At 31.6% G+C, this 18664-nt stretch overlaps 1 long non-coding RNA gene across 1 annotated transcript in view; it reads right to left on the reverse strand.

The window, feature by feature from the left end:
* LOC143053951 (uncharacterized) overlaps positions 1 to 18664 on the reverse strand; it is a 71083-nt gene that overhangs the window by 10828 nt on the left and 41591 nt on the right. The window lies entirely within an intron of this gene.

The following is an 18664-nucleotide window of genomic DNA, read 5'->3' on the forward strand; positions in this document are numbered from 1 at the left end:
ACAATAACATAATGCCGCGATCTTTAAAAGTACAGAGTCACGTTATAAGAAACAATTAAGGAAACACAAAAAGTCGCATATACAAAACACACCAGCAAAAATGAAAGATATTACTAACACATTGACGGGATGTATAAGTACCGAGCTACGTCAAATGGATATCATATAAAACAGACCAAACAGTAAAAGTTTTAAATTCATTATATTCAACGCTACTTTAACGCACGAATTTCATGAATTACGATGCATTTTATTTTTCGTCACCATAGTATAATAAATAATAATCAGAGCATGTAATTACGACAACTTATACTTGATAAGATCTGGGCAACGTTTTTTTAAAGATATATAGACAACACGCCCTATTTAATCTTCAAATTGAATTTGAGTGATTGAAATAAATCCTTATAGGCCTTGTTTCATGTTAAAGTTAGCGGGTGTAAATGCAACAAAATAATTGGTACATAACGTGAAATCATATACTAGCGAAACAGATCTTTGAGTTTTGATTACTGAATTATATGAACAGGGTATTTTTGCGTATCATTGATATTATACATTATTAGAGTTATTTTTAAGTAATTTTCTGATTTGCCTTCTCGGACTTCATTTCACAAACTTAAGCAAATGGCCGTTGGCGTTAATACTTGAAACTCATTACAGTTACTATAATACTAGTAGACAATTACAAACACATTTGTATGAATAGCTTTTTTTAAAAGATACAATAACAAAAGGCATAAGACATTTGCTATACTATAAACATTTTTATTTAGAGACCAGCTTAGGTCCACCTCCTGTGCAGGAGTTTCTCGTTACGTTGAAGACCCACCAATGGCCTTCGGCTATTATCTACTCTGTTGTTAGGTTGCTGTCTCTTTGAAATATTCTCCATTTCCATCCTCAATTTTAACATCGTACCAAATGCCAGTTATGAAAGTGTATTGTTTGTCCTGGCAAATTGATTAATTTTACCTCAAACACACTGAATATCATTAGCTGTGATAGAAATAAGCTTCTTAGAAGAAGCGTTACAACTCAAAACCTTGATATTGAATAATTATTTTGTAAGCTAAAATACCTGTTGTTTGGTCATGAAAATCAAAGCTGGTACTAACATTATTTTCAAGTATTTTGTGATCGCTAAGTGTGGTTCCAAGAGTTGTTGGCTTAGGTTCATATGTATTAACTGTATTTCCAGTAACTTCAGTTCCATAGACCTCTACTTCACACAATGTCAAAGGATAATGGTGATAATCATCTTTCTTATATACTGTCAAATATTTTCCCGAAAGACCGTCATTACAGTTTATGTTCATTTCAGTAGGTGCCGGTCCAATTTGCTTATAGCATAGACAATACTGACTACTCCAATCAGATGTATTATGTATTCGTATTTCAAAGTCGCTGTGTCGTTCAACTGAAATACAATTTACATCATTTATGAATTATCATGTTTACTAGTACTTGTTTTCATATGCGAGACAATTGTGGAAAATGAATCATTACATATCGAACCACTTGTAAAACTTTTAAAATATTGACAATATAACCTTTACCCGAATCAAAACCTTTCCGGCGCACAAGTAATTACTGAGATTGAAAATATTCTCACTGTTCCGACGTAATTGTTATACTCTGATTTTCATGTTGAAAGTTCATCTTAACTTTTCTGATGCAATTGCTAACTATGTGTTTTAAGTTTTGAAATGAATTATCACCTTTCTGTTGAAATTGTCATCACTGTGATTTAATATTGTTATATATGCTCACCTTACTGTAGCCCTTGATTAGTGTATCACTAATTTGCAATTTGTACCATGTGTATGTGTATGCATTTAATCATTGAACATATTTTGTCAAAAATAAGTACACCTTTGAAAACATTCGTTATAAATAAAACTTTATAACTAAGTTTGACTTGAGTGCAATACTAAGGAGTAGTTGCGTGCTAAAATGTAAGCACTGTGTGTCAATTCATATATTAATAAATTAATAAATAGATTTACATTTTAAATATTTATGTAATTAATATTTCCTAAGCGACGAATAATGGATGTCAATAGAGACAAACACGCTTATAATCTGTATTCTTTCCTCGATTTAATCAAGGGTTTAAAATAAAAGTATATGCAGTGGTACATGCAGACAACAAACAGGTCGGCAATTATTAACATATACAAAACAAAATCAAACAAAGACAAATAGAATAATAAAAGAAAAATGGTAAATAGATGGACCAAGATGGACGATAAAAATAATAAATTCAAAACACAAAGGCAAAATAAACTACGACGAAAATACAGCCAATTGTTTACAAATCTCTTCTGATATAACACAATACTAAGCAACACGAGCCTTATATCAGGTGCCTTGATCACTTGCATGAGCTGCCTTGCTCTAAATGTTGCTGATCATCATAGTAAAATCAAAGGAAAACAGTTTTTCGGGGATTGTCACAAACGAACTAAAAAGAAATAAAAGTTTATTCAACATGAAAAAGTTTTCTTTAACTGTGGAACAGATAGAAAATTATAACCATAGACTCACGACAGCAATCTGTTCTTGCATAGATGTGAACGCTTTCGATGGTATACATATTTCCAAAATCTACTGTCCACCATTTAACAGGATCAGTATGAGTAGTTCGCGAACAGTCACCTTTATTTGCAACCTGATTTCTCTTTCCATTAACTGCATTCCTAGGTCCAAATCTTGAAACGTTATTATTCAGTGTTGAAACTTGTGTTGCGTTTTTGTTAACGGCCATGTTCAAAGAATCATTTCCTGAAATTATAGAGCAAATGCCAACTGTACTTTACATTCAAGATCATACGAATTCTACTAACACTAAGGTTTAAACTCTCTAACTAGATTGATAAGTCCAATTAAAAAGATGCCGGTTAATATTTATACCTATATATTAAAGTAGTGTAATTTTCTATTCAGTACAGCAATCGATAGTAGAGTGTAGAGTGGCAGATTGACTTGTCAGTAAAATTAGTACTGGCGTTCGTTTTCTTTGAGCAGACTTTTCTACTTTGAAATTGTATATTATTATTATTATTACTATTGTGAATGTCAGTACTTTCTTCTACGTATGTGTATACTGTTGTTTGTAATCTTTGTGTACGCTTTGATGGTTAGATGGTCGCGAATATTTAAAATGAACTATTCATCCTAGGAATCTCGTCTTTTCTTATCGTATGTTATATCTGAATGTTTTCATACTTTGTCTTTTTACTGTTTATGTATGAGCTGCACCAGGTAGAAAGTGCAAATGAATATTAATATTTTTGTTAAATAAAGGCAACACCAGAACACCGCTGTTCAATAGTCATAAATCGTTTAAGCGAAAACAAATCCGGGTAACATACTAAAACCAAAGGAACATCTCTACTTTACGAGAAAAACAACGGGAAAAAAAAACACCGAATTGAAAAAACATACATCAACATATATAAAAACAGACTATTTATTAATACGTGCCATATTCATGAATTGTTACGGAATATTTTGAGAAACAAACTTGGCTTGAATTTGGTTTAAGGGCTAACCAAACTTCTGCTCATATGGTTGTGTCAAAATAATCTATTTCGGTTTGAAAGAGAATCTGTATGAAAAGTCTGAGAGTCTTATGTTAATTGTTTTTTTGTTTTTTTTGTTTTCTTAATAAATAACTTAAAGAAATAAACGATCAAGAACTTGACATATTGAATTAATACATGTCTTTTGTTAAAGATTGTATGTTGCTTTCTAGAGGGATGGTTTTTTTTTGTCGTTGGGTTTCCATTGTATTGACATCATGCATTACAATTTCTTTTATACATATCAGCATATATCAGCCAGCCTCTTCTTCTGAACTTGTAAAATGAACATACACTGAACGAATAAATTCGATCTATGATACAATGTGAACTCCATTTACACCATGTAGTGTAGTTGTGATAGTCATATATAACTAGACAAACTGGGCAGATTCTGTACTCACCTGTTATTTCTTATTACTGAAAAACTTCTTAATATTTATTCCCACTCACTATGATGATGTGCGCCTTGTATTTGTTTTCATCGTCAAATCTTGTGATGAGATTTTAATAAACGTCCAATACATGTAAGTGGGCTTAAGATTAAAAAATACATTTACTGGAATGCAATTCCTTATACCTTTACATATCTGAAGGAATGTTTATCCAAACCTAATATGAAATGCAAAGGTAAACTTTTTTGCTTAATTCTATATAACGGTAGACATTTCAAAAAGAGTGATTAAAGGGAATTTCTATCTAGTATAAGCTTTACAAAACTTTAACATATTTCTGATCAAATTATAAATAGGTAATTTTTTGTAAATATAAACCTTTTTGACTGTGGTCAGGTTCATAACAGACATGAGATGAATTAAAATATATTACTTCCATCTAGTAAAAAGTAAAATCACAAAAATACTGAACTCAGAGGAAAATCAATTCGGAAAGTCCATAATCACATGGCAAAATCAAATAACAAAACGCATCAAAAACGAATGGACAAGAACTGTCATATTCCTGACTTGGTACAGACATTTTCAAATGTAGAATACTCGAAGTAGTGGTCATACGATATACAAAGCATTGATATATTCTCTTCGAAGCTTACTATTCAAGGTGTTTGAAATCGTCTATAATAAAGTGTCTGAGTTAACTGGCTGTGTGGTTACAAAACAAAAGACTCCACTATTCTATTATACTATATACATTGAAGCTGATTTTCTAGCCTGATATGATGCCGTTAAAATGTACAATAAGTGTTACTTTTAAAAAATATCGGGGTAATGCAGCAATGGTAAACATGGGTAAAAGTGAAGTTTTAACTGTTTCAACATAATTTTGTTAATTGTATCTCAATATCTGTTTTACAAAATTGATTTTTGTCCAATGATTTTTGTCCAATCTTACGTGACTGTTCGGTTATGTGGAGTAAAATAACTGTTTGCCTTTTTCTATTGCTGTAATACTTAAAACAAATATGGATGATATGACTATGTAAACGTCTGCAACGGTTTGTTATTTGAGTTGTTATAAGAACCTTACAAAACAGACGAAATTCTATTTTTTTTTTTTTTATTTCGTATTTGAATGCAAACAAATCAGAGTCTGATTTATGTTCATGTATACGTTCACTTACATAAGGTATATTTCTATCCGACGCATGTTATATATGGATAAATAAATTAAGCATTGATAAGATTTGTGTAATTCTATGAAATGAGAAGTTATAAAAATCGAGGAGAAGGTAAAACTAATCTACATTTCTAATTTTCTGATTCATTTTTTCTATGATTAAAATAATGTTGATATATTTACTTACCAAACACTGATTGTAAAGAATTAGTAAGAAGTACGTAAAATACACTATAGATTATGTCCCTCATAGCTATGGTGAAATACTTTGATAAAGTACATGATTGTAGTGTTACACATACATATATAGATATTGGACACTTATATTACGTCATCCACTACAGCCAATGCATAATTTATGTATTATTTAATATTCCAATATCAGGAAGGGATTACGAAAAGGAATATTAATTTAGTAGATTGTTTTAAATCCTTTAAAAAGGAAATGCTAGTGGTATTTTTCTGGTTTTACGTAAGTTAATTGTTTACTTGAAGGAAACATAATCGGGTTGTTTAAACTAATCATACAAAGTTATATTTAAAATCTGGAGATAAATATAATTTTAAAAGCTATTGCAAAATAAGTTGTATAAGATTGCAGGTAAAACATTTACTAATCAAATTATTATATTGTTTAAAGATCATTATTCGTATAATAATTTCCTGTTCAGCACATGTCTCTCCATTGTTCTGAGCTCTCTTTTAACAGTTTGCTCCGCCTGAAGAATAATTCTGAATTGTATTAGGTTTGCACTTTAATGAGAGTAAGCATTATATTTTTTTGGAATCTATGCATTGTTCACGATGCCTGAGGTCAAATGCAGTTTTAAAAGAGATTTCCAATAAAATGACATACGTACCTAACTCGACGTACGCACGTAACGGGACCGGTTATTGCTAACCAATTAATTTTGTTAAATGCTTCACTCAAGTTTTAACTAAGTATTCCTAAACTATGAAACCTCTTCATAATAAATTATATCAATGTCAAGTATTTCTAAGATGATGAAAAACGAAAGAAATCATGATTGTTATATATCACGTGATTATTGAGATTCCCGCCTAAACTTAACTGTCATAGACCACGTATATATACGTATCTTTACCTATCATAGGATTAATTTGAGTGTCTTTCATGGTTTTGACCATGACTTTGTTTTACCAAAATACATTGCAAAATTTGATGACCCTTTTATTATTTGATATTTGTATGGCTTTTGTTTGTCGTTATCAAATTGGTGTCCCTTCTTCTTTTCGTTTAATAAAATTGAGAATGGAAATGGGGAATGTGTCAAAGAGACAACAACCCGAACAAATAAAAAACAACAGCAGAGGGTCACCAACAGGTCTTCAATGTAGCGAGAAATTCCCGCACCCGGAGGCGTCCTTCAGCTGGCCCCTAAACAAATATATACTAGTCCAGTGATAATGAACGCCATACTTATTTCCAAATTGTACACAAGAAACTAAGATTAAAATAATACAAGACTAACAATGTTTGTTTTATAATATATAATTACAGTGGGTATTTTTTATTAGATAGATTTTTTTTTTTGAAATTTCAAAAAAAAGAACTCAAAGTGTTAATCAGAACGTGTCTCTGTTAAAGTTGATAACTGGGATTGCATCATACTTTATTAAGCATCATTTCAAATGTTCTCTTCTCCTGCCTGCCGGTTATCTCCTTATTTTAGAATCTCAGATTTTTTTTAAAGGGAAAACGTACGTCAACGAGATGTGTATATTTAAAACAAAATTAATACAGGTCTTGTACTTTTTTTAAATTTTAATAGCTGACAAACACTTTTCTTTCAAATGAAAGTCGACGAACATTAAAAAAAAGAATATTGTAACTGATAATAATGTATGTAAATAAATGTGTACATCTATTCGTTATATAGATTGTAGCTTGGAAGGTGTACTTGATTAGCAAGTGATGACTAATATTCTGCATATAAAGTGACGGTAAACATCGACCACTGTGGATAGTAAAGTATTCAATTATTGTTCATAGTAATTGGCTGAAAATATCCTGTCCCAAAGTATCTCTGATTTAAAATGGCTGAGAATGCTAATTTTCATACTAGTAACATTTTTGAGACAACTAGAATGTCACTTCAGGTTTAACGGAAATTTTCTTTTATTCTTACTTATCCAATTAGAAAAAATTCTAAAGCTATAACATATATTGATTGAGTTAGCTAAAAGTTCTAGTTTCAATTTTTGTCTCGCTTTGTAGGTATGATTATAGAAGTGACGACTATGATACAGATCCATGGACAGGATCACCAGTGAAGGTTTTACACGACTGAAAAAAAAATCATAAACATATACTAGTATACGGACTTGACTAATAGCAGGATATCCTCGAATACGGGTTCAATTATTTTGTTGAACCCCCTGATCGAATGACTTCAATACTTTTTCGGCTTCTCCACCAAGTATGATGCATTCACGAGTAAGAGCAGGTATTGGTTTAATCGTAGAAAGACAATTGTGTATTTAAAGTGGTTACGATCTCTTGTTACCTAGCATATGAAAATGCGATCAATTATGTCGTACTGTTACACCATTGTCCTAGTATGGGTGTGCCTGTTCCAAGTCAGGAGCCTGTAATTCAGTGCTTATCGTTTGTAGTTGTGTTTTCGTTCATTTTTTTAACAATAATTAGGCCGTTAGTTTTCTCGTTTTAGTTGTTTCAATTTGTCATTTTGTGGCCTCATAATTATTTTTATCTGAGCGTCACTGATGAGTCTAATGTAGACGAAACGCGCGTCTGGTATATTAAATTACAATCATGGTACCGTTGATAACTACTTATAGCTGACTATGGTGTATGGGCTGTGCTCATTGTTGAAATCCGAACGGTGGCCTATAGTTGTTAAAATGTATGTGTGATTTGGTCTCTTGTGAAGAGTTTTCTCATTGGCAATCATACTACATCTTGTTTTTGTATGTATATATCACACATTAAGTATAAAAAATTCATAGACAATCTAGAAAAGCACGACGTTTTATCATGTAAAAAGCACAGAGTGACTGTAGGCCCATCAGTGGTCATAACTGTATAGTAGATTATATGTAGTTTCCATGTGTTCATTAGATTACACGTCAGTACCACATTTCTGTGTTCAGTGAGCTACTAAATCACGGAAAAACTCCAATTCAGTATGTAGTCTTAAACTTTTAAATCTCATGCGAGATGCCTGATATAATGTTCAAACGACGATTATTTAAGGTGTTTTTTTTTTCGTGCAATACAATTTGTGATTATGACTGGATCCAAGATATTTGGAAGAGGGTGAAATTCCCGATAATTGAATTTATACTTACGATCGGAGCGATGCGAAAAATAATTTGGACGATTATACGCTATAAATGTGTATAGAAATTGTAGAAAACATGTGATTTTCAAAATTATTTAGCGATCGAATGCACATTTAGGTATAAATGGACAAAAAATCGTCCCATACATAAGTATAGGTAAAGACGAAATAGTACTATAATATATCAATTATATGCATTTCTGCCCACAACAAAATATCTTTAATTACATAATAGAAAAATTACTTTTTTTTTTAAATAGTCGAGTACACCTTTTACATTCGGGTGTTATGATATCTACTTTAAAACTTGTAAGAAAAACAACCTTCTCGCTTCGGAATTCATTATATATATTTTTTATGCTACATTTTGTCTTGGTAGTTTTTAAAATTCATTATTTAAGAAGAACTAAAATATGGGTCAAATGAAATGATAAGTAATGATGGGTGTATTTGATTACAAGTTGCTAACTTACTAATGCCATTATAATATTTTTGTCAAACAAATCATTCAAAGTTTAATGACAAAGTATTTAAATATTTAAATAAAAAGGTTGGGGTTGATTTTTAGTTAAAATATGTTCCAGAAAAAAATGCGTGTTCAAACAGCAAAACATGCATACAGTGTAGTCTTCCCCCTGTCAGGCATCAATGCAATAGGACGAAATATGTTGAGTTAGGTCGGATATGTCGAGTAAAGTCATTTTATTTGAAATCTCTAATAGCACAATTCAAATGCGGAAACTGAGTGGACCCTGACAAAATACAGAACGCAAAACACACGGTGTATATTCGGAACGCTTGCTTTCAGATTCAATCAATACCAAATGTTACAGACCATTCATCAGTGGTTCTAATAACAAACATTATTACAATATTCATAATAAAAACTATGCTAACATTTAAATTCAAAACACTATAACATAGGGTTGGTCACACAATCTCGATTGGCATGCTATTTGCCAATTATAATACTGGTTTAATTTAAACTGACCAATAACCAATTTTTGCATGTAAAACATAGCAACAAAGAAAGACGACAAAAACTCATTGCCATCCATAATACATGATTTATGAACCATGACATAATCTCAATTTCAGTTGAATCCTATCCGTCTGAAACTATTTAATATGTCAAGTATAGTAACCAAAGTCCTAAATAATAATATAAAAAAAGTATATCCTTATTCTTTTATTTTCAGTCAGTGAACCATGAAAATGAGATCAAATTATCATGCAAATAACAATAGAAATGCTTCGAATATCTGTAAAATATTTAAAACTTTCAAGCTCCTTCAAAATCTTAAATGTATACTTTAATTACGAATTCCCCTATATTTAGCAAAGGACAGGCGAAAGATACCACAGGAATAAGATAAAGAATGCCTTGGCACAAAAATGAAAAACTACCCAAAGTAGTACATAGAACACAATATAGATATCATAGAAAGCAAAAGACTGAGCAACATGAACCTCACAATAACAGGGGGGGGGGGTACTCCGGAAGGGTAAGCAGATTATACAAGCAGCGACATTTTTTTCATAAATTATTGTCTATTTAATAAATGTTAATTCTCAAGACGTCAAAAAAGATAACAAAATATTGTTATTTCCTTTATGTAAAGAAAAGATAAACTTACATCAAGACATGATAATATGGTTGAAGATGTAACATGTTGTTTACTTAGTTGATCACAACAACTACAGAATGAATTTTACGTTTCTCATCCAAATGTGTTCGTTAACTATACAGTCCAAAGCCTAATACTACCGACAGACTGCTAGAGCAGATATATTTCATTAGACGTAAGTCTAAGGATGATAAATTCTTTTTTTATAATTTCTCAAAACCACATCATTTAATGAAACAACTACATTACGTTAAGTCACATACACATCAAGTAATGTTAAAACCACATTGACTAATGACACAACCATATTAAATAATGGTGAAACCACATCGAGACAAAATGATATCATGTAAATACGAAACCATGTACTGTAACATCGAAATATCAGTAAGTAATGATAATTCCATATCAAATCATATTTAAACATCATTACGTAATGTCAAAACAATATTACGAAAAGACATAATATCATTAAGTAATAATAAAACAACATAAAGTAGTATCAGAGTTCCGTATAAGACAGCTGTGGCGTTCCATACGCATCCAAGAGACAATTCTTAATTTGATGAGATCGTGTCAATAGTTATTTTTAAGCTTCTCGTAAATTATTTTGGAGTTTCTAGGCTGAGCACAATGTTTCAACAATAGAAATAATAATGAATGATATAGACGCATACATCTATGTTTATTTCTTGATATGAATATATTTACAATTTGTTAATGACTAGCTACGCCAATCCAATCAAAATAAATGACAAGAGTCTTCAATGTTTGGATATCTTTGAGTAATTGGAAATTCAGAATCTATGTACGGTAGATATTCTTAAAAAAGTTGGATTTAATCTTCCAATGAACATCTTAAAACAAGGTCGTGGGGCATTTACCAAAGTATCTCTATAAGTTTATGTATATTCCTACGTAAGCGGCTTACTGTTATATGTCAACCTTTTTTGAATATGGTAACTTTTAGGTGACCAAATATCATAGCAATGAATAGGTTTTATGCATTTGTCTGCTTAAAGGTTTGGTTCCATAGTACCTTATGAATTTGAAATAAAATATAGTTTCATATCAACATAAAATAAAGAAAGTTATGGATCAATTACATAAATTAATGTCATGTTAACCATTTAAATTTGTTCAAGTTTCTGTAAAAAAAAAATTATCTTCTCTCGTACAAGTGTAAAGCTTTATTAGCTATTCTATCAGGTTTCGACCTTTCTTTCTTGTTGGTTGTAGAATAATGGCAACAAGAGAAAAATATGCCAGTAAATTTCTACTCGTTCTGTTGGACTATATATTCGAATGTTTCGTTTTGTTAAGATTATTTGACTCCCCCTTTTTACGAACTTTCTTCACAGTTCTTTTTTTCTTAACATTTTATCCAAGTTAGTTCAAATTAAGCTAATTCAATATAATAGCAAACACCAACAGCTGTAGCAAAGTCAACTATAAAAGTTCCTTACGGATTAGAATACAAATAAATTCAATCTGTTCAAGCAAGGAAAAAGTGACAGTTTGATTTAGGACAAACAAATAAAAAAGGAATCAAATATAAAAAAAGCAACCAATAGCATCAACTGAACTACAAACTTCTGACTTCAGATAGACACAGATACATGTAGAATATGATAGAGGGTTTGACATCAATGTGAACTGTTACGGAAGTTGCTTTTCTATTTAGTCTCCTTTTGAATATTATGAATAAATTGTTACAACTGTATACCTTTTTGTTTGAATTTAGACAAGATTTTGTTAAACATGAGTGTAAATTTTAATACAAGTATAAATGCCATTCAAGACCTGTTTATCAAATTATCGGTCGTCCCACTGTCTATAACACTCTGTTCAGCTCTTAATATTATTCAATATCATGTCTTTGTGACGTCAGATACGTTGACCCGGCCTAAATAACTTTGACCCGGACATATCAGCGACGTCATAATGTTTGAACTGACGTTAATAACTTTGACCCGAACTTATCAAGTCATCTTTTGTGTGCTGGTGAAACAAAGAAAACACTTCTGAAACACGCAAATTATTTTATATAGCCCGGTAAATCGATTATCAGATTTTTTGCATATTGATATTGTAAAATATCAGCTGCTTGACATAATATGAAGGCTTTTTGATCTCGTTCGCTACGCTCACTCGACAAAAAGCTTCATATTATGTCTCGCAGCTGATATTTTACGATATCAACATGCAGATAACCTGATAATCGGTACGTATTAACTCTGACTTGTAAAAAGGATTACTACAATGAACTAAACTTTTGATACAAGAAATATTTTGGCAAATACCAAGGCATTATATCTCATAGTTAAAATTTACTTAGACAGTCTTTTACAAATGTTCATACATGATATAACTCCAAAAAATTGTCTACAGTTGACACAGAGTTTTCTTGTTGAAAGCTATTTTAGTATTGTGTTTTTTTGGTAGTTATAAATTTTGGAATAACAAATACGTTAAAAAAAAACATATGATATATCATGCACAGTCTCGTCACTTTCTAAAACTGGTCGACGTGTTATACATATTTTAAATTAGTTAGCCTATGACAAACCTCTTTGTGACGATTAAACCCAAAGCATGTGTATGGTTTTCAATTTCGTTTTTTAGCCTTACGATTTTTAAGGAACAAATTCAAGATATCCTCATTGCATTTTGTTTAAAGATTCATGTGACTCATTAAATTTTTTTGTCAACTCACTTCCTAGATTCATATACAACGTATGTGCCTGGTGCAACAGGTTTTACCTCACTAAGACAAGTGAATCTACTTTGCCATTCATCCTCGAGAGATTGCATATCGTCGTTTTTTGTTGTTGTTGAAATACACAACATATTTACGCTAGTTTCAGACTTCATTTCGTTTTCCTGTGACTTGAAAGACCTTCTTTGCGACTGACGAATTATTGCCCTAAATGAGGTTTAGTTCTCTTAACTACACTGCCTGTGTCGGACATAAAATTAAAAAAAATGTCTTCTTTTACGAAAAACTTTTGAACGCATTTTTTTTAGAATTTAAGGGTCTCAGTTTCAAATTAATTAACTTTTTAAAACACTAGTTTATATAGATAGGGGATTATTAAAGGAATCCAAAGATAAAAATATATATATATGTCACCGTGCTTGTTATCGAGATATTAGCCATTAAAATTTTGGCGGGAAAATATTCTCTCTTGACTTTTCATAGCTTCATCATTGACAAGTTGAAGTTCTCAAAAACTGTTCAAAAGTAATTAGATTTTACTACAACAGACGGATTATCACTACAAAAAGAAAAATGGGGGTCACCGGGCAAATTTTTACAAGGCATTTAAATGGATAAAACTAAAAGATATCGAAAATCTGACAAAAAATCTAAAACATGACAAGCCAGCTTCCTTAAAGAGCGGGTCAACTAAGTGGCATTATATTGAAATAATGGTGAAATACACAATATCATAACTAACCCTTAGACTGAATGTATTTGTCAGTTAACGTTTAAGTGAGTTGTCAACTGTTCAAGGAAAGAATCAAACCTATTAACTTTATCAGGTAAGTTAAACAGGTTCAGCGGCACCAGTATATGGAGTACATGTGTCTCAATTGATACGTTACTCTAGAGCTAGCTCAAAGTACGTTGATTTTGTTGAATGAGGAATACTGCTTTCTCAAAAGTTGCTATAAAGACAGGGCTATGAATCTATCAGATTAAGGTCATCACTCAAAAAAAATATGGTCGCCATCATGAGCTGATTGGCCATTATGACAAAAGTGTGTCAGATATCATATCTGATATTCTTCCTCATTCATAAAAACCTTCCAGCATTATCGATCTAACAAAGAAATAACACGACGGGTGCCGTATACGGTGCAGGAAATTCTTACCCTTCGGGAGCACCTAATTTCACTTCCGATTCCTTGTTTTGTTTCTTATTTCTTATTTACATTTTTTGTATAACTGTTGAAATGTTGATGTAAATTTCCTTTGGGTTTTTAAGTCTTTGTTAACTCCTTAGTTTCTATTGCTATTGTCTTTCAGCAAAGTCATCCGTTGATGACGGATTCGTATGATATCGGCTTGAAATACATGCATTTTGTATATGAAATTTTAGTTTTAAGTGTTCATTTAGATCTTAGCACAATCTCAGAAGTCAAACCAATAAATTATTCAGTCGTGTTCAGTATTGGTCAATTTTCAGACTTGTTCATCACGGTGAACTTATAACTATGCAGACCAAATGTTTGAAGTTTTTTTAGTACGTTTTAGAACTTTTTCTGACAATTTATTACGTTTATTTTCTTAAATTAAAAAAAATACTGAACAATCTGAACACATCTAAACGTTTTGCAAGCGAATCATCTCAACAGTACCGAATTAACCTCAGTGGAGAAAGTCTAAACATTGACTAAAAGACTGAAAATGACGGACAAATTTCTGCTTTACATCCAAATTACGGATAAGTAATCGACAATTAAATGTAGAATCACATTATTTTCTATCATGTTAACATAAATTAGATTGACAAGTTTCTGAACAATACACATTGTTATGTGTAAGTATTAAATTTTTTTTTTTGGCTTGATACACATTAAAAAGTTTGCTTTTCATGTACTATTTTTAATTTTGTGATCTTTCGTGTGGTTATTGATAGTATCCATATGATATAATAAAAAAGTGTTGAAATCTGAATACCATCCTCCACAAGTAAATATACATGTTCAAGTGCAGGGGACAAGCACAAATTGACAGCACAATTCTGCATGTGCCTGTTCAAAATGAGGAGAATGTACTTGAGTGATTGTTGATTGTTGCTGTTGATCTTGTTTTGGTTTTTTTTATATATTTTACAGTTCTTGCGTTGGTCCGTTTCACTATTGTTCTAGAATCAGGGGGAGAATTGGCAACCACTAACATAGTTAATCTCTACACTTATATGTGTATGTTCAAAGTCAGAAACCTGTGTCATTCAATGATTATCATAGGTTGCTGTGCTAAATAAAAAAAAATCTGTCATTATTTATACATGCATTAGGCCGTTATCTTTTTCGTTTGATTGTTTTTACATTTGTTTTTTTAGCTCACTATGCGATATTGGATATGCTTATTGTTGAAGGTTTGTACGCTGACCTATAGTTTGAAATATATGTGTTGAATGGTTTCGTCTGGTGTGTGGGTTGTCTCATTGGTAATCGTACAGTTAACATCCTTTTTTTTATATGTTGACATTGTAAGGAATCCTGATACTAGATATAGTTGTCCAATTATTCCTTATAAATCAGAAACTCATATGCCAAACAAGTTTTTTTTTCAAGCAGTTGCTGGACCATTAAAATGATATCAATGAAAAAGGACATATGACAGACAGCAATGTCATAATTTAAGGTATGCGTTTACAAGGTATGAGGCATTCTGCTGATCTGCCTTCTGAAATAAAAGGTTTTCAACAAATAGTTTTCGCCGCCGGCGCAAGAAAGTAATCCGTATGTCTCATATGCTGTGACTTTCGTTGAATATTTAAAAACCTGTAAAACAAAAATCAAAAACAATCATTAAAACTTTTAATTTCACACGTTTTGTAAGTCTTGCATCTGATTTTCAACTTAAGTTTCTTTTCTATATTTCGGAAATTAACTTGACATCCATTGTTAGCTAGCTAGCAAATATTTTTGCTAAAGGGCAAGCTTGATCTGTAACTTGTCATGGTGTAAACTACATTACAAATATCAAGTTAATATCTTCAAGCATGACGAAAAACAGTATTGAAAGCTGATAAGGCCGTACATTGGCCTATGATGGTTTACTTTTATAAATTGTTATTTGGATGGAGAGTTGTCTCATTGGAACTCACACCACATCTTTCTATATTCTTGTTGTAGCGAATTTTGTTAGTCGAATGACCATAACCCTGTGCACAATAATAAAACCGGAACAAAAATCGCCCTTGATCTGTAACTTTTCATGATGAAACTATATATCAAATATCAAATCAAAATCTTCAAGAATGAAGAAAAGTGTGTACAACTGATTTGCCCGACTAACGGATGAACAGACAGACAATAGACAGATAGACGGACGGATTGCAAGCCGAAAGTCCCCTTCGACTCCATCGTTAGCTGAAATTGTAAAAAAATATTGTATATTTTCAATAGCATGTAAACATTCTAGTAAAACACAATTCAAAAATACACAGAAAAAGCATTGAAGGCCATTTTCCTAATACAATATTTATGTGTGTGGTAAAAATAAATCAAAGACTTTCACTCCTTCAATAAGTTATACTTCGTCCTTGGTCAATATAACCTAAACAGATCCAAATATAAAGTAATGACCACGTTAAAAGTCAATAATTGATAAATATTGCTTAATTGGTCACAATAACAAGGTTAATACACTCTTTATCTTACTCTTCGTAATGTTGTTCAAACTGTCCTATTAAAAGTCCCATTATATGGGAAACAAATTGTGTTTAGCACACATTCGCTATAAAGGTTCACACCAACATTTACCAATAACTTAAGTTCATCTAGATGTCCACTGATACAAGCTCTGTGTAAAGCTGTACACCCGCTTTTGACTGATATTGTTGTATCAACACGACTATTTATTGTTTGGCCGTTTAAATCAAGTGAAAATTTAACTATTTCATTATGACTTTCCTCACAAGCTTGAATAAGTGGAGTATGACCTTTTTCTTATGTACCATTAAGGTCCACACCAACATTGAAAACTTTACTACATCAAGATGTTCATTGATACAAGCTGCGTGTAAAGCTGACCATCCATCTTTGCGTTTTTTTCTATGTATCGACATGACTATTTAATATGCTGTCGTTAAAATCAAGTAAATAATACCCTGTTTCAACATGACCTTTCTGGCACGCTAAACATAGTGGTGTAGAACCGTGATTTGAAGTGTCATTTAAATTCATACCAACATCGATCAATAATTTTACCACTTCTGTGTGTTCTATATGACAAGCTACATGTTTAGCTGACCATTCATCCACATCTCTTTTGGTAGTATCTTTACTACTATGTAATGTTCGGTTGTTAAAATCAAGAAGGAATTTCACCGTTTCAAAATTACCTTGCTGACAAGCTCAAAATAGTGCTGTAGAATCGTAAATTGATGTGTCATTTATATTAATACCAGCTTCAATCAATAATTTTACCAATTTTGTCTCTCCGTCGAAACAAGCTACAAGTAAAGTTGACAAGTATCCGTTAGTAGTATCAACAAGCCTATTTATCGTTTGACCGTTTAAATCGAGTAACTGTTTCACTATTTCACAAAGACCTTCCTGATAAGCGTGATAGAGCGATGTATAACCTGCACATGATGTGCTATTAAGGTTCACACCAACATTGACCAATAACTTAACCATATCTAGATGTCCCTTTATACAAGCGCTGTGTAAAGCTGTAAATCTGTTTTTGTCTATTATTGTTGTATCTACACGACTATTTATTGTTTGACCGTATAATTCAAGTAAAAAATTTAACTATTTCATAATGACCTTCCTCACAAGCATATATAAGAGGAGTTCAACCTATTGTTGATATATCATTGAGGTCCATACCAACATTGACCAATAACTTAACCACATCTAGATGTCCTTTTATACAAGCGCTGTGCAAAGCTGTAAATCTGTTTTTGTCTATTATTGTTGTATCTACACGACTATTTATTGTTTGACCGTTTAATTCAAGTAAAAAAAATAACTATTTCATAATGACCTTCCTCACAAGCATATATAAGAGGAGTTCAACCTATTGTTGATATATCATTGAGGTCCACACCAACATTGACAAATAACTTTACTACATCTAGATGTCCATTCATACAAGCTGAGTGTAAAGCGGAAAATCCGATTTCGCGTTTTTTGTTGTATCTACACGACTATTTAATATGTTTAACCGTTTAAATCTAGTAAATATTCAACTGTTTCAAAATGCCCTTTCTGTCATGCTAAAACAAACGGGTGTAGAACCGGTATATGAAGTTTCATTTAAATTCTTACAAACACCAATCAATTGTTTTACCACTTCTGTATGTCCTTTATGACAAGCTACATGTAAAGCTGACCATCCATTTATATCTCTTTTGGTAGTATCAACACGACTATCCAAAATTTGATTGTTTAAATCAAGAAGGAATTTCACTGTGTCATAATGACCTCCCTTACAAGCTAGGTACACCTTAGAATTATTTCATGAACTAAATATTGTGAACTTATTGCTTATGGTAATTGAAAAAACATAAACTTAACATTGACCAATGACCAATAAAATTAAGGTCAGGGTAAGATTATAGACCATGAAAATGAGGTCACGACACCCTTAAAATTATTCAATACACCACATATTGTGGAAATAGTATTATCGGATTTTACAAACAAACCTAATCATGCAACGTTAACCTTCATCACTGATTCATGAAAAAAAACCGAGATCAGGTGAACGCGTCTGACGGACATGTCGACGTTGAAAGGAACTCATATACTAGACATAGTTATCCTACTACTCATAAACAAATCACAAAAACATATTAAC

Source organism: Mytilus galloprovincialis, chromosome 12 (genome assembly GCF_965363235.1).
Source record: "Mytilus galloprovincialis chromosome 12, xbMytGall1.hap1.1, whole genome shotgun sequence".
Classification (NCBI taxonomy): Eukaryota; Metazoa; Mollusca; class Bivalvia; order Mytilida; family Mytilidae; genus Mytilus; species Mytilus galloprovincialis.